The sequence below is a fragment of the Tamandua tetradactyla genome, chromosome 4 (assembly GCF_023851605.1).
Source record: "Tamandua tetradactyla isolate mTamTet1 chromosome 4, mTamTet1.pri, whole genome shotgun sequence".
In the NCBI taxonomy this organism is placed as follows: domain Eukaryota; kingdom Metazoa; phylum Chordata; class Mammalia; order Pilosa; family Myrmecophagidae; genus Tamandua; species Tamandua tetradactyla.
The window spans coordinates 142335809-142363153 of NC_135330.1; the positions used below are offsets into that span (position 1 = coordinate 142335809).

The following is a 27345-nucleotide window of genomic DNA, read 5'->3' on the forward strand; positions in this document are numbered from 1 at the left end:
TTATTGCAAAGTTGAAGTTTGGGTCCTTTTTTGCCATCATTTGAACAGACCTTTGCCAGCTAGGGAGAGTCTCTATTTTCAGTTATGTCTAACAGGCTAAATTTAAGCCACCTCATTCATTAATACAGTTTTATCCCACACATATGGTTTCAGTTTAATTGCCACTGAATATCATTTTCAGCTGACTTTATGACAACTAATCAATGCCTTTAATATTGCAAAGTCTAACATGAATAAAGCAAACATATTTAAACTACCATGTTTCAAAATGTGTAAATATGCATCACCTTGTTTTTTATTGTTCTGTAAATGGAATTCTTCCAGTGTTGTCCATTCCAGCCAAAGCACTTTAGGAAGGTTTTCAAATTTTCCCTCAGAATCCCCATTCAGGTTGAGATGTTGACTGGCAGTTTTATTATCCTGCAACCTTTGATAAATATTATAATCAGTACTGTCTGAAACAAACAATAGATGTAACTAAGTACATAACCTAATGGTCCTGAAGTTTCTCAACTTTTAATGTGTGTGGACATCACCTGATGCGGATTTTGAGTTAGTAGGTCTGGGGTGGAGCTGGAAATTCTGCATATCTAACACGCTCCTAGGAGATGCTGGTGCTTCTAGTCCATAAACCACACTTAGCAAGTCACTAGAGGCCATTATATATATATATTTTTTGTTATTTTTTTTTGGAGGCCATTATATAGGCAAAGAAAGAAAACTAAATACAATGTAATTTATATGTAGCTATTCTGTCTTCTTCATTTTCTTTAGGTGAAGATAAAAATATAAACATTTTTTTTTAAGTTCATGTCACGCAGACCGTGACCACTGATTCACTCTTACAAATTGCTATAATTTCCGTATTGGTTGGTGTACTTCAATTAATATGTATTAGCTACTTAATTTTAAAGAATTTGGAGGGTAGTATATTTTGACAACATATTCTCAAGTGAAAACAATTATAATATCCCAGTAGCACAGTCTTTATATCATCAAGTCCTGCAGAAGCTGGGAAAGGGGTAGAGTTTGTACGCATGTGTGTGTGTATGTGTGTGTGTGTGCATGGAGGTGGAGTATGATGGTATAGAGGTAGGAAACATAACCAGGACCCTCCACGGTAGGAGAACACACAACTAGGTCTAGGAATCTAGCTATATGCCACTAGGATAAATCACCTTGTAAGAAAATCCATTCTAGGGAAAACTCTCCTAGGGAAATCAAAACTGCGAAATGGACTATCTGGTAAATGTAGAATGAAGAGGCTCTTATTTTCACTTCCATCTAACAAGGAAACAATGATGAGTGTATAATGAGTAGAGATGGCAAGTTCATTTTCAAGCTTATCAGAGTAAATAGGATACATATCCAAATTATTCATTGTCCCTGTAAGAATGGACAAAGAGCATCACTTGTGCTGAAGTGCAGACTTTTTCCTTTCAGGAACATTGCATGCTTTCTCCCAGCAGCCTGCATTTTGGTGCTGATCATGAAGCTATGCTTACCCAGGCAATCGTTTCCAGCACACATCCTGGTGGGTTTTATTTGGGCTCCCAGATACCTGCCATCTCCACATGGTTACAGAATAAGCATGTTTTCTTAGCTCCATAGACCTCTCATGCGTCATCCTGCCCTCTCCTATGGGTTTGCTTTGGAGAGCCTGATGGAGCTAGGAGGAGGGAACTTTGAGAGGTGCTCTTCTTTCTTTGTATCTACTATTGTTAACTTGAGAAATCCACCTGGGTGGACTATACTAATGCCAGACAGAGACAGCTGCTCTCTGGGTTCTGCCACAGCCATGTTCCAGCCTGCTAGGAAATATGCCGACGAGCAGGAGTTTGGTGTGGGGTCAGTCTGGACCTTAGGCCTCACGGATGGCTCATTTTCATGGTAATTGGCATCAAGAGAGTTCGAAGCACTACCAGCCCAAAGACAATGCTGTTGTTCTCTTGCTCTTTTTCCACACACACATACACACACACATGAACACAAACGCATGCACACACATACACTCGTTCACTTTCCACATATACTCCTTGGAATAAAAAGGAAAGTCTTATAAGGAAATTGGCTGGGTGCCACATTGCCACAGGCTATATGGTAGGTGCTTTGGCTAAAGCTTGCAAAAGAACATATGGGCCTCATGAAAGAAACACCTGCTTGTTCAAACTGTAAAATGAAAAATAAAAGTTGCCCCACTGATAATTTGGAACCCCTAGAAGGAAAGCTGACTGTGATTAAATGAAGGAGGCAGCTTGAGGCTCTTTTCTGCCCACATCCTCCCAGCTGAGGCATCTCCATTCCCTTGATTTTTAAACAGATATCATTAAGTGCATGCTCTGTATTTAGATTCTGGGAGCCTAAACAGCAGATTTAAGAAGTTTTTCATATTAGGCAGTCTCCAAAATTGGATCCCTCCTCCCCACCCCTGTGCCCTAACAAGGATAAAAAAAAAATCAAGTTCTAAATTTGCATCAACTAAACGGCCAATAACATCAGGATTTTCAATAGGATCCTTGCACCTGCTCCCAACTTTTGGGATATTTTGAAAGAAAATTAACAACTAAAATTAGGTTATAATTCCAAAAGTACAACTCTTAACAATCAGAAATGATTCAATAGAAGGGAAATATACAACACAATTATATTTTCAGTTTACTCTTGAAATCGAAAATGTTGAAAAATACAGTGCACCTGGAGGACTATAAATTGCTCTCAATTAAAATTAGGATATCAGGTAATATTAAGTCTTTTATTTATATAATACAATGTAACAAAAAAAGCTACATTCTTTCACTAACACTTGACAATGGAAAGTTACCTGCCAACAACTGGTCAACCCTGGGTTCTTAAAGGCTAATGACTCATTATGAGTCTATCAAACAGGTTACCAAAAAAAAAAAAAAGTAATATGTATACACACACAAATATATACACGTATGTATACATACTTGCATATACATATATACATAAATGCATACATTCATATATACCTTTTATAATCTAACATTTGCAGATAAAATAAAGTGTTTACAATTACATATTATTTGTTCTCATAGTAAAGTATATGAAACAATATAAAACAATTATTCTGGAGTGAGATTATGAATTAAAGTGCCATTGTTCTTTTGTACTTCGTGGTTTGTCTAGACTTAGTATATTTTACTTATATAATAAAAATGACAATAAAGAGAGAGAGGAGGGAAACGGAAGAAAACATATTACAGGCTAATTTGGACTTGCTTGTAGAATCACCCTGAGATGTGCTGGAGCTTAGCCATGAAGGAGAGCTGGCACTGATATTAATAACCTGCCCTACCAGCTTATACTTTTGGTTCTTGTTAAGGAGTCACTTCATCTAAATCAGATTAGGCAAACTACTGCTAGAGGCCAACTCTGGTCTGTGTTCTGTTATTCTAAATAAAGTTTTATTGGAATACAACCATGCTCATTTGTTCACTTATTGTCTATGGATGCTTTCACACTGCAATGGAAGTTGAGTAGTTGCCACAGAGACTGTATGTGGCCCACAAAGTCTAAAATATTTCTATCTTCCCTTCACAGAAAAAAAATTGCTAACCTCTGATCTGGAGCATTTCACAGAGCAAAAGACTTCTAGAATGTCCATGTATTCAAAATAGAACCTGCCTACTTCAATCTTTAAAAGGTATGGTTCATGACATTGTCAAAATCTGAAACATATCATTAAGGCTTTTAATCTCATAATTTTCAGTGCCTGGCTCAAAAAAAAAATTCAATTCATTTGTGTCTGATTCAGTCATATGTAATCTGAATAAAATATGCTTCTAGAAGATTTGTTTAATGTTCAAAAAAAAGCACAAATACTATTACCAGATCCTGTAAGTTGTGTTTCTGCTGGGGAGAATGAACTTCAGGACCAAAAAAAGAAAATGAGTTGTAATTGAATTCAGGGTTTTCATGATCATATATATATATATATGAACACTCACAGGGACACACACACACATACATGAACATTTGGGCTCTCCTTAAGGATGACAGTCTGAGTGAAGACTGGACCTGGTAAGGTGGGCTGAGGTTCGTATTTTAACATTCCAGTGTCACAAGGTTTTGTTCTCAATACCAGGACTGTTTTAGTTTCCTAACTGATAAAACTAATACCATACAATGAGTTGGCTTAGCAACAGGAATTTACTGTCTCCCAGTTTCAGAGCCCAGAAGGCTTGCTTTCCCCGAGAGTCAGCATCTTCTAGCTGGCCAGCAATGGGGCCCCTTGGCTTTTCCATCACATGGCAATGTACATGGTGGTATCTTCTTCTTTCTCTTCTGGGTTCTGCTAACATCCAGCTTTTGGCTACTCCCCATGGCTTCTCTCTTCTGTGTCCAATTTCCTTTGCTTATAAAGACTTCAGCTATATTGGATTAAGGCCACCTGTATTCAGTTTAATATACGTCAACTAATAACATCTTCCAAAGTCTTATTTGCAAACGGGGTCACACCCACAGGACCAGGTTTAGGATTTGAACATTCCTTTTGTGGGGCACATGATTCAATCACAAAGAAAGACTGTAATCCTCAACCACATTTCTTTCCTACATTTTAATTATATTGGGCATGGATATTAATAAAATATCATATGTCAAAGTGTTCACTTAAAATATACCTGTTCTCCTCAAAAAGTGCTTATCAGCCCTTCAAAGTCAGAGTAGACAACCAAAGAGGAGCAAGCAAAAATGGAGTGACCACAAACCCAGCCCCTGAGCATTAACATAAATGTGACAAACGTGCATTGCTCACCTACCTCTGTTGAGTCTCCTGGCTACTCAAGTGAAAGACTAGCTCAGCACCCAAGAAAATCCCCATCGGATTCATTTGGGGACCACTATTTTAGCACTGAGTTAAGCAGTTGACATGAATTATTTCATATAATCCTCCCAATAATCTTATGAGGATATTTCTATTATTATCTTCATTTTACACAAATCTCAGGGAGGTAAAGTAATTATTCAAGATCACAATAGCTAGTAAAAGTTAGAGCTAGAATTAAAAGCCAGGTCTATATGATTATGTGGCATGTTTCCCTATCTCCCAACTCTCTACCTTGCACATCATTATGTGTACTTCCTATGATTGTCTTCATCTTTTTCTTTTTGTTATGCAAGAAGTGTATGTTAGCTTTTAAAAAATCTTAAAATAAAACCACCTAAAATGGAGATATCTGGGTAGATATAAGTTAACAAAGTTAGATGAAATTGTATATTTTCATGATATTGAATAGAGTGTAAAGAGGTAGGAGAGGAGATGCTCTAGAAAGACTGAACCTTAACATTTTTGAAGTTTACAAACTGTCATTTTCGGGTAGCTCAGCAGGCAGAGTTCTCGCCTGCCAGGCTGGAGACCCAGGTTTGATTTCTGGTGCCTGCCCAAGCAAAAAACTGTCATTTTCAAAGTAAAATCCACTTTTTTCCTCAGAGGCCCAGACTAGATGGTATGGATTGAATTGTGTACCCTCCAAAAGACATGTTCAAACTCCTAGCCCCTGACCCCTGGTCCTGTGATTGTACATAGGACATTTGAAGATGTTATTAGTTAAGATGAGGTCAAACCAGATTAGAGTAGGTCCTAATCTGACATGATTGATGTCCTTATAAGCGGAAGAAATATGGACACAGTCAGTAGGGCATGGACAGAGAGATGACTATGTGACAGAGGCAGAGATTAAGTTACATCACAAGCCAAGGAATCTCATGGATTGCTGACCACCACTATAATCCAAGACACTCGATAGGAAATATGGCCCTGTAGACACCTTGCTTTGGACTTCTAGTCTCCAGAATTGTGAGACAATACATTTCTGTTATTTAAGCCAATAGTCTTGAGTACTTGTTACAGCAGCCCTGGAAAACTAAGACATAAGAGTTTATCTTTCTTTTGGAAAAAAATGCTTCAATGGACATTTAGTCAAGAACATATAAGAGCAAGTTCCCCAGGTCCCTAGAAAAGCTACAGATCCTCAAGCAAATGCTTTAGACTGAGCTAGTAAGCATTCTATTCAGTGAAGTAAATGTATGCCCTAAGAGTTAGCTGATTTTTTCCCACTCTTAATCTAAATGTGTGTGTCCTATGCTAAAATGCTATGGTCCTTTCTGGGTTGCTAGGTGTTCTAGTTTGCTAGCTGTGGGAATGCAACACACCAGAGATGGATTGGCTTTTAATAAAAGGGAATTTATTTTGTTAATTCTTCAGAGGAAAGGCAGCTAACTTTCCACTGAGGTTCTTTCTTATGTGGAAGGTACAGGATGGTCTCTGCTGGTCTTCTCTCCAGGCCCCTGGGTTCCAACAACTTTCCCCAGGGCGACTTCTTTCTGCATCTCCAAAGGCCTGGGCTGAGCTGCAAGTGCTGAGATGAGGAATGCCGAGCTGCTTAGGGTGTGCTGCATTGTGTTCTCTCATTTAAGCACCAGCCAATTAAGTCAAACGTCACTCATTACAGCAGACACGCCTCCTAGCTGACTGCAGATGTAATTAGCAACAGATGAGATTCACGTACCATTGGCTTATGTCCACAGCAACAAAATTAGGTATGCTCACCTGGCCAAGTTGACAACTGAATCTAACTAACACACTAGGTATATGTGCAATCAAGTATTTGATGATAAGAGATTGGGAGGGGTGACCTGATTCATGTCATAACTTCTCTTCACATCACATTACAGAAAAGAGAGCAACAGGGATTAGACAAGATGCATTTCTATGTAACTTGAGTGGAACTGTTTGTGTTTATTTCAGATGGAATAAACCAAACTAGAAGGGAATGCATTATTTTGCTATTGAGGCTATTTTTCCAAGGTCATCAAACCCATGCATGTGGAGGGCAGGATTTCCCCTGCATGGATTTGCCCATTGTAAGTTTTTCTGGGAAAGCTTAAGAGTGAGGTAGATCTGGCTTTGGGGAAGGAAATCTGCTTTATTCCTCATCTGAGTTCAGGAGTTGTCTGGTCCTGGAGACTGAAGCGACACATTGCTTGCAGTGTTCATGGCGCCATGTGGAAGCACTGCAAGGAGTTAGCCTAGGAAGGTTTAGACTCTAAGAGGAGACACAACCAACAGAAGTTTAAAATGACTGTCTACAATGATTTCTCAATCCTCAATCTTTTCAGAAAAGCCAGTTGCCCTGAGGAATTACAGAGGAACCAATTCAAAATGTGAGGTGGTATCCCTTCTCTGAGATTAGTGCATGTGTGTGTATCGGAGGGGGCAGGGGGATAAAGTGGAAGTGGAAGGCATTGGATTGCAGCTTGGCAATCACAACAGTCAGCCACCCATAAGGTGGCAAGGTGTGAGCAGAAGAGTAAGAGCCAGAGAAATCTGATTCCAAATATACGTGAGACGACACCAGGATAATTCCTAGAAAGAACCAGGGATGGCTTCAGAGGGGAGGGGGCAACCATCATCAAATAGGCCTTTGGGTAATATACTTAAAAGAAGAAGGTAAAAGAATAAATGAAAGCATTTCATAATAATAGACTGTTGGGACCTTGGGTTTATGTATTAAAAAAGGATGGTAAAAGCAGGATTTAGAAATAGCCTAGTCTTTAACAAATATTTTTGCTGCTACAGAGGTAAGCTTACCAAAGCCTGCCCTTGATTTCTTCCAGCTCCAGTAATTGATTCATTCACTGGATAATGTGTTCAGTGCTGTTAAGGGAAGCAAATTATTTAATAGAATAAAATGCAGAGAAACTTCTAAATGAAGACCCAGCCACCTTCCCCATATTCAAATTGGGACCTGTCCACTGTTACCTCTTATGGAATTAAAAAAAGGGGACTCTTCTCCAAAATGCAAACCTGCCCCCTCAGTCTGATGCCCCTTCCCCAGGACTCCTCCTCCATAGAGAATCATGTAAAACATTCACTATTCTCAACAAGTTTGAGCATTAAGAAACTTTTATCACAGTGTGGGAAACCAAGCTACATTCCATGTGACAGATGTTGATGTATCTTGTTAATTTATTCAGTCAATATGTATTGAGTACTTCTTTATACTACACACTGTTAGGGGACTAGGAGATCACAGTTTTGCCTTTGTGTTGCTTATAGATTATTTCTGAAAGGATTTAAGAAGACATGGATTAGTGGCCATAACACAAAACATGGCAGTTTGGGATCAAAATAATGGAGACCATAGAGAAATTGAAGGAAAATTGATGTTCCTGATTTCCTAAGGGAAACTGATTTCTACTCAGACACAGAATTTCTTTCTAAGAGTTCTGGGCATATACAAGGGGTTGGGAAGAAAATTTGTCTCTGAATATTTTACTTGTAACCTAATCCAAATTCAATTTGGATTGAATTTTTTCCTATAGGTCTTTGGGTAAAGGAATCTGAAAATAAAGTGGATGTCTTGTTTTGTAAAATGCAAACAACAACAACAACAACAAAAAGCACAAAAACTGCTGGAGCAAATAATTTTTCTGTTGACCATGTTTTCTGTTATGACTTCATACATTGATACAGAGCTTTAATTTTAGGATCTCAGAGCATAAAGTAATTTAATACCCATTACATAATCATTCTCAATATCAGATATTTTAAGTATACTTTGGTGGATGTCCTATAAGAGAAAAAAAACCCCACAATGTTCTGTCAAAACAAATGCCCAATGTACTTTTTATAAGTAAGGTAATGTTGCATTCAACCATGAAGATTTAAAGACTGGATTTCTTTGCTTAGAAAGGTTCCTACCATTCAACATGTACCTTATCCACTAGAATAACAGGTCTGTACGTCCATATTTGCCTCAAAAAAAATAACAAAAGAATTTTGGATCTATTCCAGCAATTGCATCACTATTTCTAAACCCTCAAAATCAGTTAGAAATGCAACCTAAATATTTTGCTAGACTGCATGATAACTGTTGATGGTTTCAACTATTTAAAAAATAAATAAAACATGCAAAACCAAAACTGAAATTCCAAACCTCCAGTTTGATCCCTGTGGAATATTTAAATTATACAGGAAGTTTGATCTGTCTTCCATTTGGCTGTATCAGTATGAATACATTTCAAAATCACACACCTCCACCTCACCAAGTAGCCGAAAAAATTGACCCCCTGATGAGGTTTCATCAACCGTGCATACACACAGAATATAAACAACAATTTGTGGTAAGCTGATTTAGAGACACACTCTCAGAAAATAGGTAGTCCTGTTGTTCTATGGTTGGAAAAAATCACATGCTGCCCTCAACAAACTTAAAATTAGCCTGAACGCCTTCTGGTTTACTGTCATTGGAGGTGGTGCTTGGATTTCATCCAAGATTGAAAAGACAGCAAAGCAGGAAATAGCCAAACTTCCAATGCTCAATGATTATGAATGGATCTTTTCTGGGATGTGGCAGCAAATTTAAACTGCCAGCACTATCAGAGAGTCTACCAAGTTCGGTTTATTAGCTACAGCTAGTTCCTTTTCTAAAGTCTACCCTGATTGTCCCCAAAGAAGCCATCTCTCTCCCTCTGACACCTTGTCTTTAAAGAAACAGGGCCTTGTCTGATTGCCTCTAAAGATCATCTTTCTTCTTCAATAGATCTGCTATTCTGGGCAATTCTCTGGACAATTGCTCTGTCCTTCTTGGTTCAAGACCTTCAGTTAATCCTCACTTCACTAGCCTGTCTCAATTTCTCAGTCTGTTGCCCTCCAGCTCCTACCTTCCTTAAGTCTGTTGTATAGTTCTTAAACTCTAGTAGGAACCTCTTCATCTTCTCTCTCTCTCTCTCTCACACACACACACACACACACACACACATTCTCTACTGCTCTGGTGAACCTTCTCTGCCTCACAATAAATTAGAATGTTCTAATACGTAATACATTAGAATGTACGTATCTTGACATGTATGTCAAGATACGTACATGATCTTGGAGAGGTAAATAATGTTATATACAGCTCACGTATAATTTCCTTTGAAGTTATTTTTAGGTGTTCTTACCTAGCACTGAACATACATTTTGTCTGGGAAGAGTTTCTAAAAACAGTTTCCAAGAAGAAAAAGAGAGACTAGAAGGAGAAATAGTTTCTGGCACAAAAGCAAGAATGGGAAACTAGAATGTAGGGGATTTATTTAATATATACAATTTCACTTTCCACGAGCTTTAAAGATAAAAACTATTATATCTTTTTATTTTAGAATCAGGAAAATATGACACACTTCACCACAGAAAAGGGCAACAGAAAAACATTTTTAGAAGGTATAGAGAGCACAGAAGAAATCAAACAAATAGCACAATGGGTTTTTATTTTTGTTTTTTTTTTTCTAGAGAGAAATAAAGCAGAAAGATATCTTCAGGCTATGACAAAAACAGCTGATAAAATACACCTGGGTAGAAAAGTCTTTGATTTAGGGATATACTTGTATTAGAATAATTTCTTTTTTTTAATTCTCTGACCTTCCCAGCCCCCTCAGACTACATTCCATCTCCTGTGCAATCAGCAGTGGCTCCATCAAAGTCAGTCCTGTATAAATATTAACTCATCTTCAAAGAAGCAGGCAAGTACTAAATTCAAATCCTTTTTGCTTTTCTAGGCAGGTAATGGATTATAATAATCTGCTTGGTTCCCTGCTCTTACCTCCTTGTGACCTTCAGGGAGATCACTAAAACCCTAGAGATTCAGTCTTGATCGAATTTTGAGTATAGGTCAGCCTACTAAGACTTATAAGGAGCCCAGTTTATAAGCTCTCTGTCTCTGTTTCTGTTCAGAACTGCTGCAGGTCTTGCTCTGACCAGAGAGGCTAATAATCTATTTGGGCTCACAGTTTATTTCCTGGTACCCCCTCATATTTTGCTAATTGATCCCTGCTTTTTCTCCTTACCCATATCTTCCCACAGTTGGGATTCTGCCCAAGAACTATAAGCTCTTTGTCCTGCTGTCTGAACTCTCTAATGCAATGAGCCACCCACTATTGCCTACTCTTGAATTCCAACCCCTCTCCAATGCTAACTTCTCCCATCCCTGCTCTACAAGTTTCTCCCTATCACTTGTTTTATCTCTGTAGTTCAGCGTGGTCTCTAGATTCCAGCTTTTCCTTACAGATCTGCCCTATCACTTACCAAGCAACATAATCCCTCCTGCCAAACTCATCTACTCACATAGGCTGAGCTTTGCATTGTCTCCAAAGAGTTGTTGTGCATACCTACTTAGGATTAGACACGGTGATAGATAGGAAATGACTCTTAGGGATCATACAATACTCATAGTTATGCAAATAAACAATCTTGTATACTTTTTATACAAAGGAATATTCAAGCAATACATATGTGTCAATAGATATTTCTGATCCTACATATCTCCCAAAGCTAGTAACCCATCCCCACACCCACATTAGACTGTAGGATTGTGATTAAAATGCAAAAGTAAGGACTGTAAAGCAATGAATCAATGGATATTACTGAGCTGTTATCATGCCCTCTATGCTGTGGGAAATTCAAAAGACATAAGATAAAGTTTCCAAACACGTTGGGAGCAAAAGGTGTAAAGCACTTGAGAACACATGCTAAATGTTAGGATTCACACCATAAGAGCTATGGAAGTCATCTGGGACTCAAGCTGGGCTTTAAAGGATACAAAATATTTGGGTAGGAGAAGAGAGAGAAGTAAAACAGGAGCAATGATTCAGAGACTGGGAACAGTGAGGGAGAGTCAAGCCCAGCATGGGACCAGGCTGACTGGTATGGAGCTTTGTGCTGAGGCGAGAGAAGACAGTAATGATAATTGTCACAGTCTATTTATCAAAGCTCCTCCTGCCACAGGGGAATTAGGGGAAGGACCTCTGAGTTAGAAAGCAACACTAGAAACATGAGATGAACAAATCGTTTTTGACTTCCATCTCAAATGTGGCATTGAACTAGCAGTTCAACACTATGGGCTTTTTTTTTTTTTCAGTTCTAAAGTAGACAAGACAACCCAAGCTAGCTACACCAAGAAAGCTATGCAAACTATAGAGAGAGGACTTCTCCTAAGGGACTGTAATGCAACATTTTAAAACGCATTGGTCAGTGCCTGTATTTCATCAACTTGACCATCAACTTGATTAGATATTATCCATGATCTCAAAAGATCATCCATGATCTCTAATCAGCAGGTTCAGTTTTGTTTAGGGAAATAATAATTGAGTGCCTGCTATGTTCCCTTCTGTTTAGGGGTAGCCACATATGAATCAGATCTGATTCATCAGGGCTTTGATTAATTCTGCTGCCCTGAGTTTGATCTCTAACGAGTCCTGGGGTAGTTATTGGACCCCTAGTTGTTCAGATACAGACAATTCTAGGTCCACTATCTACTTGACCTTTATGGTTGAATTGGTGCCTGTGCAGGAAGGCTGCAATCTAGGGATTAGGCTGAACTTCAGAGGCAGAACAAATACTTGTGGTTAACTTGAACCCAGTATTAAACCCGGGCTTCATTCATTAGACCATTAGCTCTATCTCGCCCCTGCCAACTTTTTCCCCTGACACAGGACAAGTCTTTTGACCCAGACTTAGACTAAGTTCCTAAAAACTGTTGCCTGGAGACTTATGGGACCTTGTCTTCTCACATAAATTTAGACTGTTAATTATTACCCTCAGGTTCAAGTCCTCTAAGAGATGGTTTCTGTCAATCCCAAGGTGGGCCATTTAAGCTCCTCTCTTCTCTTGTCCAATAACTGAGACCCTGAATGCTTTGGAGCCATATACCTCTTTTGTACAAAACATATTTACATTGCATGCATAGTATATGACTCCAGTACAATCTCCATTCTGTTGAAAACGTGAGGCCCTATTTGCACCTTGAATTCTTTTCTTAGCATAAAGGACCAAACAAAGCACAACATCAATTGCTCCTGTAGTTTGCAATGACTGCACACTTCTACACGTTTCTCTTTGATATTACTAAGAAGCTTCCTATTCTCAGTGCAATACTGCATCCCATTGAAACTCAGCCCTCAGATGTGAACCCTTAGGGCTTGAACAAAGAAATATTTAAATAATCTCAGGTGCTTACAGTCCAGCAGGGACAGTTTCAATTCTGTAATGCATTCAGACACAAATTATTTACACATGAAAAATTCTAGCATCTATCTATATCTGTGATAGATTTCACACACAAAGCCAAGAAATTCTAATCAGATTCCAGCACACAAGCTTTTCAAAGGACAGCGCCTAAAATTCAATTACTTTGCTTTGACCTAAACTACAGGCTTATCCTCAACGTTTCCTTTCTGGGGCCACAGGTAATGTTTGGAGATGTTCTAATTTCCCCTTTAGAGATGCTGCTTATTGGAAATTCCGATACCTGAAGTAGGAGATTTGCTATGCTGCCAGACAGGGTCAACCTTCTATAGAGTAGGTGGCAAAGGATGTGTTGATTGTGGGAAAGCAATAGTCAGGCTAACTTTCAAAATGCAATCTTGTGATTTCACATTATTGTGAGGATTTTCAAATATTCATGGGCAAAATGCTCAGGTAAAACCCAATTATCGTCATAGTTCCCTATCTCTGGAAATAGTACCTTTATAGCCCCATGAATTTAAATGTCACTTCAAAGAGAAGAATTGGAAATATGTTCTTAGAAAACCTCATGTATGAGTTGATGTATTTTTATGTGCCTGAACATTTGCAAGTGTGAATGTCTAATTTAGTTGATTTTTCAATCCACCTTGTTTGATTTGAATGATAGAGAAAAGGTAAATATTTACTTTAAAGAAGAACAAATATTAGTAGTTGCTATGCTGGACTTTTCACATCAACGCAAATTTTTAAAAATGCAAACTTTCAAACTTTGACATGATTATTACATTGATCATGATGTATTTCAGTGCTATACTGAATTAAATTTCACTTTGACGTAGCTAAAAATTTCACTAAAGATGCTGCTGTTTGGATTTAAATAATCCACTCATCTTCATACAATATTAAAGCAATCTTGTAAGCTCCGTATATTATGTCAGGCTTGGAGTTTTAACCTGAGAAAGGGAATTAGCTTGATTTAGATGGCTTAAGCCAAATCTAATTTTTATATTTGTCTGTAAACAAAGGCTCACCACTGTTTTTTTTGAGCCTGGCTATGTTTATAGTTACGATTATAGCACAATGAAATAATCTAAGATAACACGCTAGGGAAAATACATTTCACATATGAAACTGATCTTGGTATTTATGATAGGTTTGAAACTGCACAATCCTCATGTCAACTTTAAATCCTCTTTCCAGTTTGATTTGACTTTGTTATTATATACCTAAAAGTGGGGCATGATATGGGAGAAAGAGTAAAGAGCTAGTAGCTCTGTCATAGTTCCTTAACTCCTTAAAATAGAGGCTAAATCTCTTTCAACCAGTCCTCCCTCAGGGAATGAATACAATAACTCCTAAGGTTCTATTAGTCTAGCATTCTATGATACCTGCTGCAATTTTTTTTTTTTTTGGCATTCTGTATGGCAGGGTCATATTTCATTATTTTTCCATGTGCGTATCCCATTATTGCAGCACCATTCTTGAATTTTTGTTTTTTTTGTTTTTTGCTGTTGTTGTTATTTGGGAAACAAAACAACATGGATTGGGAATTGAACCCCGGTCTCCCACCTGGCAGGCGAGAATTCTACCACTGAACTCTCCTCACACTCCACCGCTGCAAATTTTTAAACTAGCAATTTATGCTACCACCTTAGAGCCATTACTATTAATGACTAAATGGACAATAGTGGCTTATCGTAATAATAAAGGTACACAGACCATTGCTGCATAGCAAAATGAGTGGAGCTCTTTGGTATCTCTGCCTTGGAGGCATTGTTCAGAGTTGATTGGGCGCTATTGCTCTGAGTATTTTGAAGGAAAACAATGTTGACCAGGAAGACGAATGATAAGGTAATGTCATCAGCCACAGATGCAATCAATTGACTGATGATTTAATTAAACCAGCCTTCTGATTAATTGACCAGCCATAAAATTTCCTTGCAGTAATGGTTAGGTCAGTGCTTGCTTACCAGACAACTGGGTACCATCACTTAACCAAGTTGACACTCGAACCTAACCATCTCACAGCCCCAAGAATCAAATCCTGAAAGTGTAGGAAAATCCAAAATTCACACAATTCTACTGTATAAAAAAATGACCTTGAAAAAAGGTAACTTCAGGTACCTCTGCTATTGTTCTTCCTGGCACTCAATCATCAGTGTAAGGATCCAAGGGAATCTAGGTGCATAGACCTTGTAAAATTTCTAATAATTCACCAACGTAAATTTTCTTTCAAAGAGACATACACTGAAAAGAAAGTTGTAACTAGATTGAAAATACACTAGTATATTTTAACTTAAAATTTCCTGTATTAATTATTGTCAGGAATTTGGCCAAAGGGGATTCCCTTTTCTTCATCTTATTCCATGATCTGAACACTTTTAAATCTGCCTTGGGATTCCTGAATTCCCCCAAAGATATCCCTACCTTCCAGAGCACTTCTTGTCTACTCTTCTGGTAGGATTTCCACTTATTCTGCCTTTTTTTTACTGCTTTCATTTTCAATCTTGTATACAGTAGAATTGTATGAATTTTGGATTTTCCTACACTTTCAGAATCTGATTCTTGGGGGTGTGTGATGGTTAGGTTCACACTCATTCATCTGCTTCCCAGTCCCCCTGGATCCCCTCCCTCGTGGAAGGACATGCCCACACCCTGCCCTCCCTGTGTCCAGACTTCTGTGCCCCATACCCCACACCGTGATATCCACGACTACCATGCTCCACATGCTCACCACATCGTGCCTGTGCACCAGCCCCCATGCATCTGCACAGCCCCTGCATCCACCTCCCGCAATGCCTTACCTTTGTGTTCCACACACCACACCCAGCTCCTGTGCTCTAAGATCCCCATCGCCCTCGTACCACTCCTTCACAACCCCATGCCCTGCACCCCAAGCTCATAGGTGCCAATGTACCATTCCTGAACTGTGCTTATATCTGTGCTGCCACCCATCACTGCACTGTTGTGCCCTGCCCCATTCTCCACATCCTGCTCCACACAAATACAAAGCTTTAGATCACAGAAAGAAATCAACTTCCAAAGTAACCTTATCAAGATATTTACAAGCCTTGAAGGCAACAGAAGATCACTAAGCTTATGAAGATGCAGACAGACATAGCCCAGTCTAATGAGCAAATTTAAACACCGGAGGAGACAGACTTTGGAATAACTAATCAAAGATGCTCATATAACTCTACTATAATGCAATCAATGGGATGGCTAATGATATAAAGGAGATCAAGAAGACACTGCAAGAGCATAAAGAGGAATCTGAAAGAATAAATAGAAATAACGGATATCACAGAGAGTAAAGATGTTGTAGATCAATAAAAAATATACTAGAGACACACAACAGCAGATATGAAGAAAGAACAGTGAACTAGAGGACAGGACAACTGATTCTGAACACTCAAAAGAGCAAATAGCAAAACAAGATGGGAAAAATTTGAATTGGATCTCAGGGAAATGATGGACAAAACAAAGTGCACTAAAACAAAAAGACAAGGGGTGGAGGAGAATGTAGAAGAGCCAGAGGAGGCACAACAAGAAATGTTAGCTGGATCAAAGACACGCATCTTGCTTCAGGGTCACAGATGTTTAAAATAGAATCATATACTCCTTTTCTTGTTCAATGAATAAAGATTTGGGGGTCCTTACCTTCTTTCTCAGTGACCAAAAGTGAGCTATAAACAAGGAAGTTAAGAGAAATAAGTCATTGCCCATACCTAGTATTTAATTATCATCAACCACAAGCTGAGAGAGGTCTTTGTGATCCATTTCAGCAAGACTTAATACTTCAGCAGGTGTAGAAAAGTGTTTCCTCCTCTCCCATTTAGGGAGTAAGGTCTGAAAAACTCATCATCATCCTGGGGAGTAGACTCTCTTTACATAGGCTTCCATAACTTCATCATTTGCTCACACAAGGTCACTATATTGAGCAACTCCAGGGGATGTTATTTACATTGTAATCTCTGTGAACAGTGCCCCCTGAAGTAGGGCTGTCTGCAGGCTGCACAGCCCAAAAAATGGTGACCCCAGAGAACCAAAAGGCTGAGAGTTACTCCTGTATTTGAGGGCTGAACCACTTGACTCTGAACGGGGAACCATCAAATGTTCAACACACCAGGGAGCTAATGGAAAAAAATGTGCACAGGGCAGGCCATGGTGGCTCAGCAGGCAGAGTTCTCACCTGCCATGCATGAGACTCGAGTTCAATTCCCAGTACTTGCCCATGTAAAAAAAAATGTGCACAAATATGCAAATAGAAACCACCGCAAAAGATCCAGCTTCTAGCCACTGTTGCCACTTCTATTTGTCCCTTTGCTGCATCATTCTCAAAAAGAACTACTCAATCATTGTCAGTCTCCTCAGAGTCTATGTCACCCCAAATTGACTAAGGTTGATTTTCTTTTCTCAACAGAGAAAATAGAAGTGAGTGGATATGCCTGTAGCTTCCAACTCTCCCATTTTTCCGGTTATCCATGAAGATTTTCAACCCTGAGAGGAGCCTTCTCATTCCAAAGTTAAATGCTGAACCTGTGCTCTTAACCCAATCCTTTGTCTCCTACTCTCAGACCTCATTCACCAGTATTCTATTTCTCTTCTTATTCAGACTCTGGTCAATTCCCACATAAATATGCAGTAGTCTCCAAGTGGTCTCCCAACTACTAGGTTTTCCTGCTTCCTATTCATTTCCCTGCCCTAGAATTAAAGACATAGAATTATGTCTTTAAAAAGAATGTTTTGATCATATCAATTCTTCAGAACCCAGTATATTAGGCAATTTGTTAACACTTTGCTGGCTTCACCTCCCATCATGTATTATCATCTATGTAACATTATGACCACACCTGTTCATAGAGGCATGAAGCAGCAGGACATCATCCAAAAGTCAGGTAGTTTATGTGGTCTGGTGATAGAAACTGAGTATTAATTCTTTCCAATTCCCAGGGCTAGCACATCATCAGGCAGATTATAGACAGCCAATATTTATTCATTGAGTTTTATGCCATTCTCCAAACTTATCTCCTTCCTCCTTCACTCTCTACTACAGGGGTCCTACCCTTAAGAATAGTCCCCTCACTCCACTATTCACAAAATTTCAATGGAATCTCATTACCTGTAGAATAACTTTCAATCTCTCCATCCTGGTATTCAAGATGACTGTGATTTTCCTTTCATCTCTATAAGTCCAGTTCTGTACTTCCATTAAACCATCCTGTCCCTCCTGATGGCACATAATATGGATTATATTTAAGTAGCTCTCTGAACTTCCCAAACTATTTCATCTCTGCCTTTTTTTCATAGGTTACTATAATAGCTGAGATTGACCTTTCCACCCACATCTATCCGCTCTAATCCTAATCTTCCTTCTAGGCCCTATTTCATTTTAAGAAGCTGATTCATATTTCTCCTAATCCATGGTGTCATGGTCCTTCTCTGTACCTCTTTTATTGCAATAAGCAACTTTTGCCTTGAATTAGATTTAATTAATTATGGTTATGTCCTCATATAAATGTAAATTACTGGATTGCACAAACCATGGCTTATCTACATATATCCCAAGTACCTAATACCATTCTGTGGGCATACAAGTTCCTCAACAAGTATTGGTTGGTTTGAATTTTAAAAAGCAGCATTACACTTATTATTAGCAAAGCAAAATTGTTGGTGAGAAGAATAATACATGTTTTATTACTTTAATAAAATTTCAATGGTTTCCCAAAGAATGAGGTTATTTACAAGTAACACAATAACAACAGTTAATTTTCATTTTGCAATGTTTTATAAAAAAATCAAATCATGAACATTTTAAACTGCTTAAGTTTGAATGATTTGGGCTGGACTTTATTGTGGTTAATTTTAATAACAGCATTAGGAAATGCGTTGTATATTTGCAATGCGATTATTAAGACTTTCATGTGTTAAGTATCACAACCCAAGACTATATCACCCATGTGGGAAAGTGGGGTGGCATGACACCCCCAAATACAAATTATTCACAATAAAATAGAAAAGAAAGTGGTTTGGATGTGGAAAGCCACAGAGAGTGTGACCCTCAACCCAACAACAAGAACAAGCCTGGTGGTCTACAAAATTGTATTTGTTTTAGCCTATCAAAGAGCTGTGATCACAAGGCAACATAGTGAACTGAAACTCAAACTGGAGGCACACAAATGCTTTCTTTTTGGCTAAAGCAGAGAGGAAGAATTGGCTGTCATAGAATAGGGGAAGAAAATAATGGCTGAAATGTTAACACATTCTTGGATGCTGAGTGTGAGCTAGTGTGATAGCTTAGAATCCCTGGGAGTTCCAGGCGCAAGAAGAGTCCGCACAGCCTTGCCAACTCTTCCACATGCCTTCACTGAGTTCTCAAATGAGTGACTGAGGCTTGAGCAGAAGAGCTGAGAGAGAGACCCCTTCTCTGGTACAGGACCTGGCATCACATGAGGTGGAAACAGAAGAACCCTGAGAATCCCATCCATGCTTGACACAGACATGAACAGAAGATAGTGATCAGCTGCCACAGGGGGTGGTCAACAATTCTGCACACATCAGGAACCCTGAGCTGATACCAGGTAGAAGCCATCTGCCCCTGAGGAGGGGCAGGGAACTGTCTTGCCATTATCCATGCACAAGTCTCAGGCCAAGGTTTTCCCTATTGGGAAGGGGCAGGAGTGCTAAGAGAGCTCAGTTTCAGGGGCAGGCTCCTAGGACCTGCCTGAGACCAACAAGGGAACTGAGAAAACCCCTGCTACCAAGCCCCAGCAGCCCACCTCTGTGGGAAGCAGGAGTGCAGGGAGAGATCTTCTCTTCAGCCCAGGCTTCTGGCATGCCAGTGGGGCAGGAATACTGTTGGCACTTCAGGACTCATCCTAAGTGCAAGATCTCAGCAACCCACCACAGAAATAATTTGAAATCTCTGGTGCCCTATAGGTTTTTCTAAAACTCAAAGCAAAAATACAAAAGAGAATATAAGAGAAAAGTTGCGATATGGAGAATCAGTTTACAAGTTTCAATCTCTATGAAACAACAGTTCCTAATAAAGGGAACAGACATGATTAAAAGAATAACAGAAGGTGGTTTCCCAGAGCCAAAGATCACCAGAGAATTTCCCATTGGTAGAGCCCTTCCAGTATCCAGAAAGATAAGTGAAAAAAGTACTCAACCTAGATACCTCTTTAAAATATCAGAACACAAGGGTGAAGGGAAGACCCTAAAAACTTTGAGAGAGAATATCAAGTCACATGTAAAAGAATAAGAAGCAAACGGGCTTTAGAATTTAGTCAGTGGTACTGAATGTCAGAGGAGAGTGAAGCAATACAATTAGGGTGCTGCAAATTATTTTGGACTGCTAATTCTCTACCAATCAAACCAATCAACTGTGGGTTGAAAGAAAACCAACAAGACAGTCTCAAATAAGGCAAATGTGCTGCCTATGGCTTGTTAGCTTTTTGCTGTCAATAGGTACTGTTTGCACTGGCAGAATGTTGCCAGCTTTGAGAGTCACTCAGTTCTATCTGGTCTCTACTTCTGTCCCCTGTGTTAAGCTAAAGCCCACCCCCCACTGCAGCCCGGCAAAGTAACCAACTTTTAGCAAGCATTCCAGGAAACGTGCCCCACTCATAACTTCCAGGAGGCCCCTTGAAAAACCAAACCTACCCCAGCCAACATGGCAGTCTCATGAATGTTCTTGCATTCCCCTCTGGCAGCTGCGTTCCTACTATAACTCCCCTTATCCAACTCCACCCTCCAGCAGTTATGGCCCCAACAGCTGCAAGCTTGTAATAACTCCCCACTTAGCGGCGCCCCCCACCCCGCTTCTAAACTGACCAATGAACACCCGCCAATTTCCCATACCCAAGCTAGACAAAGAAAATCCACCACCTTCTTTATCCTGTTTCTCCCACCAACTTTCCTATATACGCTTGCTGCTGTTGCCGTCTTAGACGTCAGCACATAACCTGCACATAGCCTCACAATAAAGCTCCTTTAATGAGTTTTGGTCTTTTCTCCTCCCTCCCGGTGGAGAAACCTATCACCCTGGGAGGTTTTGCATTGTCAAATATCCTTCATAGTCATTTGTGCAGTGGATATTGGATCTGTGTCCCTTGATGACCCTAAACTTTGGCAGCTCATGCCACCTCTTTCAAATTTGGGTATCTGAGGACTGTTCATTTTTCTTCATTAGAGAAGTAGTGGGCTTACATAACAACCATGAATATAATACATATGATTCCCATATACCATCCTGTTATTAACACCATGCATTGATGTGGAACATTTGTTACCATTAGCGATAGCACATTTTTATAATTGTACTATTAACTATAGTCCATGGTCTAATTTAGGGTTCACTGTTTGTACAGTGTACCATGGATTTAAATTTTTTTCTATTTCCATATATACAAGCTAACATTTTCCCTTTTATTTTATTTTATTTTATTATTATTATTTTTTAACATTTTCCCTTTTAATGACATTCAGGTATATATTTCAATGCTGTTAATTATGTCCATACTGTGCTATCATTAGCACCATACAATAGCAAAATATTATCTCATTTCAAATAGGAACTCTGTACATTTGAAGCCTTAACTTTCCATTCCCTATCCCCACCCACTTTCCTGGTAAGCTATATTCTAGATTCTGATGCTATGTGTTTGCCTATTCACATTTTTTCAAATCATGAGCTCATACAGTGTTTGTCCTTTTGCATCTGGCTTATTTCATTCAACAGGATGTGTTCAAGGTTCATCCATGATTTTAACACAGGGTTTCTCAACCTTGGCACTATTGATATTTGGAGCCAGATAATTCTTTGTTGTGGGAGACTGTCCTGTGCCATTGTGGGATATTTAACAGCATCACTGGTCTCTATCACTAGATGCCAGTAGCATCCCTTCATTCATGAAAATCAAAAGTGTATTTAGCAAAGGGGCCAGTCTCTCCAGAACATTAACTAGTTCCATCCACCTATAACATATTATCAACAACCCCTTTCAAAATGAAGAAGTTAGAATGTACATAGCCCAAATACCCCTAAAGAGTAGGAGAAAGATCAAAGGAAATGGTGGAGTTATGCAGAGAAGGTAGGTTTAATGAGCATGATTGCTGAATCATTATATTGATATATCTTTTACTCTCCAGTGTCTTGGAACAGCTAGAAATAAAAACCTAAAATTGTGGAATTGTAACCCATACCAAACTCTGAATCTGTTCTGCAATTAATTGTTGCAGTGCACTTTGAAATTCATTGTTTTTTGTATATATGTTAATTTTCACAATTAAAAAAAAGAATAAGCAAGAAAATGTATTCAGACATTTCCAAATATACCCTAAGAGGCAAAAAAAAGATCACCCCGAGTAAAAACCACTGTTTTAGGGCTTTAATAGCCTTTGCCATGGGGTTTTTGGTTTCTTTGGCTTAAAAATTCCTTCAAAAAAGATATAAACTATTGATCTGTTTTCAGTCATTTTCAGATGTCAAAAACCACACCCAAGTTTATTCTTAAACATATTCTCAAGGTTGATTTATTTCTTTGCTTCCTTGCTCCATTTCCCTCTCCTTTTTGTAATGATAGCTATCCAGGGGCCATCAGACTTAAGTGGAAATACAACACCTGAATCCTAATGACCCATAGGAACTCAAAGACTCTTTCAATCTTATTTCCTACAGTTTATATTCTAGAAAACAGTTGACATTTCCATTCCTTCAAGACTTCAAATTTCTGGATTTTATTTCCTTTCCTTTTCTGCTGGCAAATCAGCCAATTTTTACCTAAACTCAACTTCTTCTTATGATACCTTTGCCAACAGCAGCCAGCACAGATGTTCACTCAGACTGTTTCAGTCACAAAAGAGAGTAAGAACATGAAAATTGGCAAGCACTAGCAGTTTCTGACACTAAGTCTAAAGTAAAATAGAAATCCAAAGGGCTCCAAGGAAATGCACTTACAAAGATTTAAATGGCTTTAAATTAAAATTAAAATTTGTTTGGGAAGCTACAAGTCTTACTAAGATAGGTTAGAAGGCATATATTTGTTTTCTTAACAAGGAAAAAATAACAATAATAACAATGGAACAAAATAACAGAAAATATAACATCATAAATTAGCACCTTCAGGAGGAAAAAAACTGTGCAAAATGTTATCAATCCAAAGTAAATTTTAATTTGCGTGATACTGAAGAATCGATGGAATAAACAAGAAAGCCTCCTTGACCGTGATATATGAAAACTTCTCCTGCATGTGTGGCACACGTTTCAATGATACAGGGATAGACTTTCCTTCTAAGTCCTAAGTCTCACCATTCGCAGTGAACAATACTTACATAATAATGATATAGCAAACAGAATGAATTATTTTAGAATGTTTAGAACCTATCTAGTGAAAAAAAATCACTGAAATCCTAAAGGTTTTGTTACTTTGAAAATGTCAAAAACAGCCTCTATCTGAATATAAAAAACAACATGTACAAAGAATTAGGAATATTCTGGAATAACCAGGCCACAGGAGAAATTACTACAGTTAAAACTAAAAAAGGAGAACAGGGACAACAGTACTTGCTCTAAATATCGTCACTCTCAGTTGTTATTCAACTATGAATAATATGTCTAGAAATGTTCCCAAAATATGTTTGCCTTCAGTGTGTTTTTTTGTTGTTGTTTGATAAGTCTGCCATTACCTGAATTTATCAAATCCAGGGCTGTTGTGAAAAGTACTCAATTTTTCCACCAATTATAGCTTCGTGCAAAAATGGAGACAGTGACTGGGAGATAGTAATAGCAGTGGATTAGAACTACCTTTGTGAAAGACTGACTCTGTAGGGCTCCTTCTGCAGTTCAGATAATGTATCCTAGTTATTTCGGGGTCTGGGGTTTATGAAAAGAGATGAAATTAATCATGCTGAGTTGTGTGATATGCTTTGGAGAATAGACATGACGCCACTAAAATGAAAAAGACAAAATAATTTTCTGCGGGTTTTAGAATCCTAAGGTTATCCTCCTGTTCTCCCTATTGTCCATCTACAGATTAAAGCTTGGAGCAATCACCAGTTTTTAAAGTGATGGGGGAGGAGGGTGGAGGCAGTCTGCACCTGGAAACCATTTTCTGGATTTGTGCTGGCTGGAGTCCTAGAGATATAACAGCAAGAAGTCCTCACTGGGATTTCTTTGAAATATGGGCAGGATGATTATCTGAAGGGCGGGATCAGAGGATGAAGGGTGGGGAAAAATACATTCCTAGTTGCTATATTGTTGTTCTGTAATGGAGGAGCTTGGCCTGGCTTGGGTTTGAGTGGAAAGGAAATCAACAATGTAGCCTGAAGTATGCAGGAATCTGCTGCCCTGAACTTGCCAATTTTTCAAACATAATTAGGTATTGTATCCACTCTAGGGGGTTGCCAACATCAAGGCCCCATCGGCTCTATGTAGAAGATCTTTCCCGTGGCTGTGCAAATTACAACGTGCTTTCATCTGCCTTATCATGTTCAAAGGATGACAAGTGGTGATCTCTTTGCTTACATTACCTGGAAATGCACAGTAATGAATTTGCTTGGGAAGCTCCCTTTGTTGTGTCATCAAGCATTCACGTACTCAAAAAATTGTTTTTCCTTTCTGTTTGTACAAATGGGTGAGCGCCAACATATGAAAAGTACTTTGCCCAAGAAGGAGGACAAAGATGTAACAGGGTGAAACTGATGTTCTTAATTTACATGTACATTTCTCCTACATATACATGCACATGCTATTCAACTTTAATGACTTTTTACTTCTGTGTTCCTATCCTTATGCAGTGCAAAGCTGTCTTCTTTCCTCTCTGTAGCAGAACTATTTTGGGCCTTAAATATCCATTTCTTTGGCCTGATGTTTGGATTTAAAAGGTCTGGGTTTGAATTGTAACAATGTGATTCTTGCAAGTCATTTTACTTTACCTGACATTGAATTTCTTCATTGGCAAAAGGAATATAATAACCACCCCTATGCCAGTGGATATTGCTGAAGCGATTAAAATACAGTAAGAGGGCAGGCCACTGTGGCTCAGCAGGTAAGAATGCTTGCCTGCCATGCCTGAGGACCTGGGTTCGATTCCCGGTGCCTGCCCATGTTAAAAAAAAAAAAATACAGTAAGAAAAATTCAATTACTCTGTTAATGTTAATTTGTATTCCTATAAACATAGAGAGGAAAATTAAAGCAGAGAAAGGAAGTGGATGAATAATAAATATAAGTCAAGTTATTTTTTATCATGTCTTTCCTTATACGCCAACATTTTTCTTCATGCTTCATCTAATTTTACTCTTTTTTCTCTCAAACCATTACAATGAAATGTTTTATAATTAGCAAAAAGCCAACTTCATTTACTTGCTGAAATAATCACTGGCAGCTCTATTCATCCATTCATCTAAATATTTATTGAGCAGCCACTATGTGTTAAGACCTGCCCTAGCCTCGGGGGATGCAAGCACAAAAGACCTAACTTGTTTCCTCAAGAAGTTCACCTTCTGATGGGGAAGACAGGAGAGCAGCTGCTTCTATCACAGGGTCACATATGCTGTGATGGGGTCAGAGCAGTGCACTGAGTTAGTACTAAACACAGCCTGGCTGACCCTGAAAGGCTTTCAGTGGAAAAAAAAACAAACTTAAAATGAGATTCGATGGATGAGTGGAGGCCAAGCAAAGAGGGAGAAAGAGAGGCTGAGGGCACTGCAGATGGAGAGAGCAGAGCATGTGAAGGTACAGCACCGTTAAAATGTGGAGCATTCGCCATTAACTTCAAGTTGTTCAGCTTGGCTCATGCACAGGGCACAAAGACAAGTACAGGAAATGAGGCTGGATAAGCGGTTTCCAGCTCAAAGGGACACAAATTGTCACCTGTGAATTCAGATGTTGGTAAAAGTCCACAGATAATGCTAATCCACTCAAAGTAGAACATGCTTAGAGGAGGATAGGTGAGCAAGGGTAAATCTGCAGAGTACACAAATGGCTAGGATTTTCTGAATATTCTAATCTGGGAGCCATTCTAATTTGATGGGTTAAATTGCAGCACAGCTGTTGACTGTGTCATCGATTGGAGGTCATTTGAATGTCAGCAACAAAACCTGCAGAATTTTGAAGAAAGGAAATTGATAGTAGAAAGTATTGGAGAAAGTGTGTTTTGTTAATCGTTGACTTAAAACATGAGCGAAGGGGATGTGAGGGTGGTTCAGTGGTAGAATTTTTGCCTGCCATGCAGGAGACCCGGGTTCGGTTCCTGGCCCATGCACTTCCCCAAAAAACAAATAAACAAAACAACAAAAAAATTTAGCAAATGGTGCTGTAATTACAGGACACACACATGGAAAAAGAATGAAATGTGACCCCTGCCATAAGCATATACACACACACAAAAAAAGATGTGAGAGAAAATTTTTCTTACTGAAAGAACAGTATTGCAGAGTTGGCTAGCTAACCAAATTAACTTTGGCTAAAAATTTATGCACTTTTTATGAGATAAGCTCTTCTAAGCTGACTGATGTTACCTTGACATCTAAATTATGAAATAAATACTACAGAAGATGTTAAGGAATAACAGGGACAAGAAATTGCCTTTCTCGAATAATTTACATTCTCTTATACTTGCATAGTTGAGACGTGAATCTTTACAGCTTGGGTAGTCAGAAACATCAGACTGAAGGTACACGAGGTCTTGTTTCACCCAGAGTAAATATCCATTGAGAAAGTATGTCCTGTAAAAGTGTTTTCATCAAAAGGGGTAATACTTCTGAAGATTTTCCTGTGAAGCAAAGTTCCCTGTCTAAGCCTTAACTTGTTCCCTACAGAATTCAAATAAGTCTGTGCGTCTGTTGAATTCCATTCAATAGGAGACTGTTTGTACAGGGAGAACAAGTAGGTTTGAGAAAGATGAACCTGAAGGGAAGACAGAGGCACACGCCCTGACCACTATCAATGTCACAATCTTTAGGGGTTAAGAGCAAAATATAGGGAGTCTTCTCATTCACATGGTGGTTCAGTCCTCACCCCCTGAACTCCTGACTGAAACTATGGAATGCCTTAAGGATGGGATCACTAAAAGTAAAAAAGGAAAGAAATGTTTTCATCAACATTTCTTTGTTGAAGGTCATGTTAAGGGTTTAGGACATAAGGTGGCACTGATTTGGCACTTGTTGAGGAAAAGAGTTGACAGAGTATGTAGCATGTGCCAAGCACTGTTCTAAGTATGTTTCAAATGATCAAATCTTCACCAACAACCTGAAGTAGGTATTGCTTTTATTCACATTTTACTTATAAGTAAACTGCAACAGAGAGAGGTTA

The 27345-nt window shown here is 38.8% G+C and overlaps 2 long non-coding RNA genes across 4 annotated transcripts in view; one reads left to right on the forward strand and one right to left on the reverse strand.

Moving 5' to 3' along the window:
- Nucleotides 1-293: 293 nt before the first annotated feature.
- Nucleotides 294-9788, reverse strand: LOC143679395 (uncharacterized). The gene is made up of 3 exons (XR_013173713.1): nucleotides 9691-9788; nucleotides 7616-7681; nucleotides 294-427 (listed from the first exon to the last, which is right to left on the reverse strand). It is a non-coding gene; the product is annotated as an uncharacterized LOC143679395 (long non-coding RNA).
- Nucleotides 9789-9848: 60 nt separating this feature from the next.
- The window catches only part of LOC143679396 (uncharacterized), a 68477-nt gene continuing 50980 nt past the window's right edge, over nucleotides 9849-27345 (forward strand). For all 3 annotated transcript variants that reach the window (XR_013173716.1, XR_013173714.1, XR_013173715.1), the window contains exons 1-2: nucleotides 9849-9909; nucleotides 10438-10530. This is a non-coding gene — a long non-coding RNA (uncharacterized LOC143679396). The remainder of the gene's footprint in view (nucleotides 9910-10437; nucleotides 10531-27345) is intronic.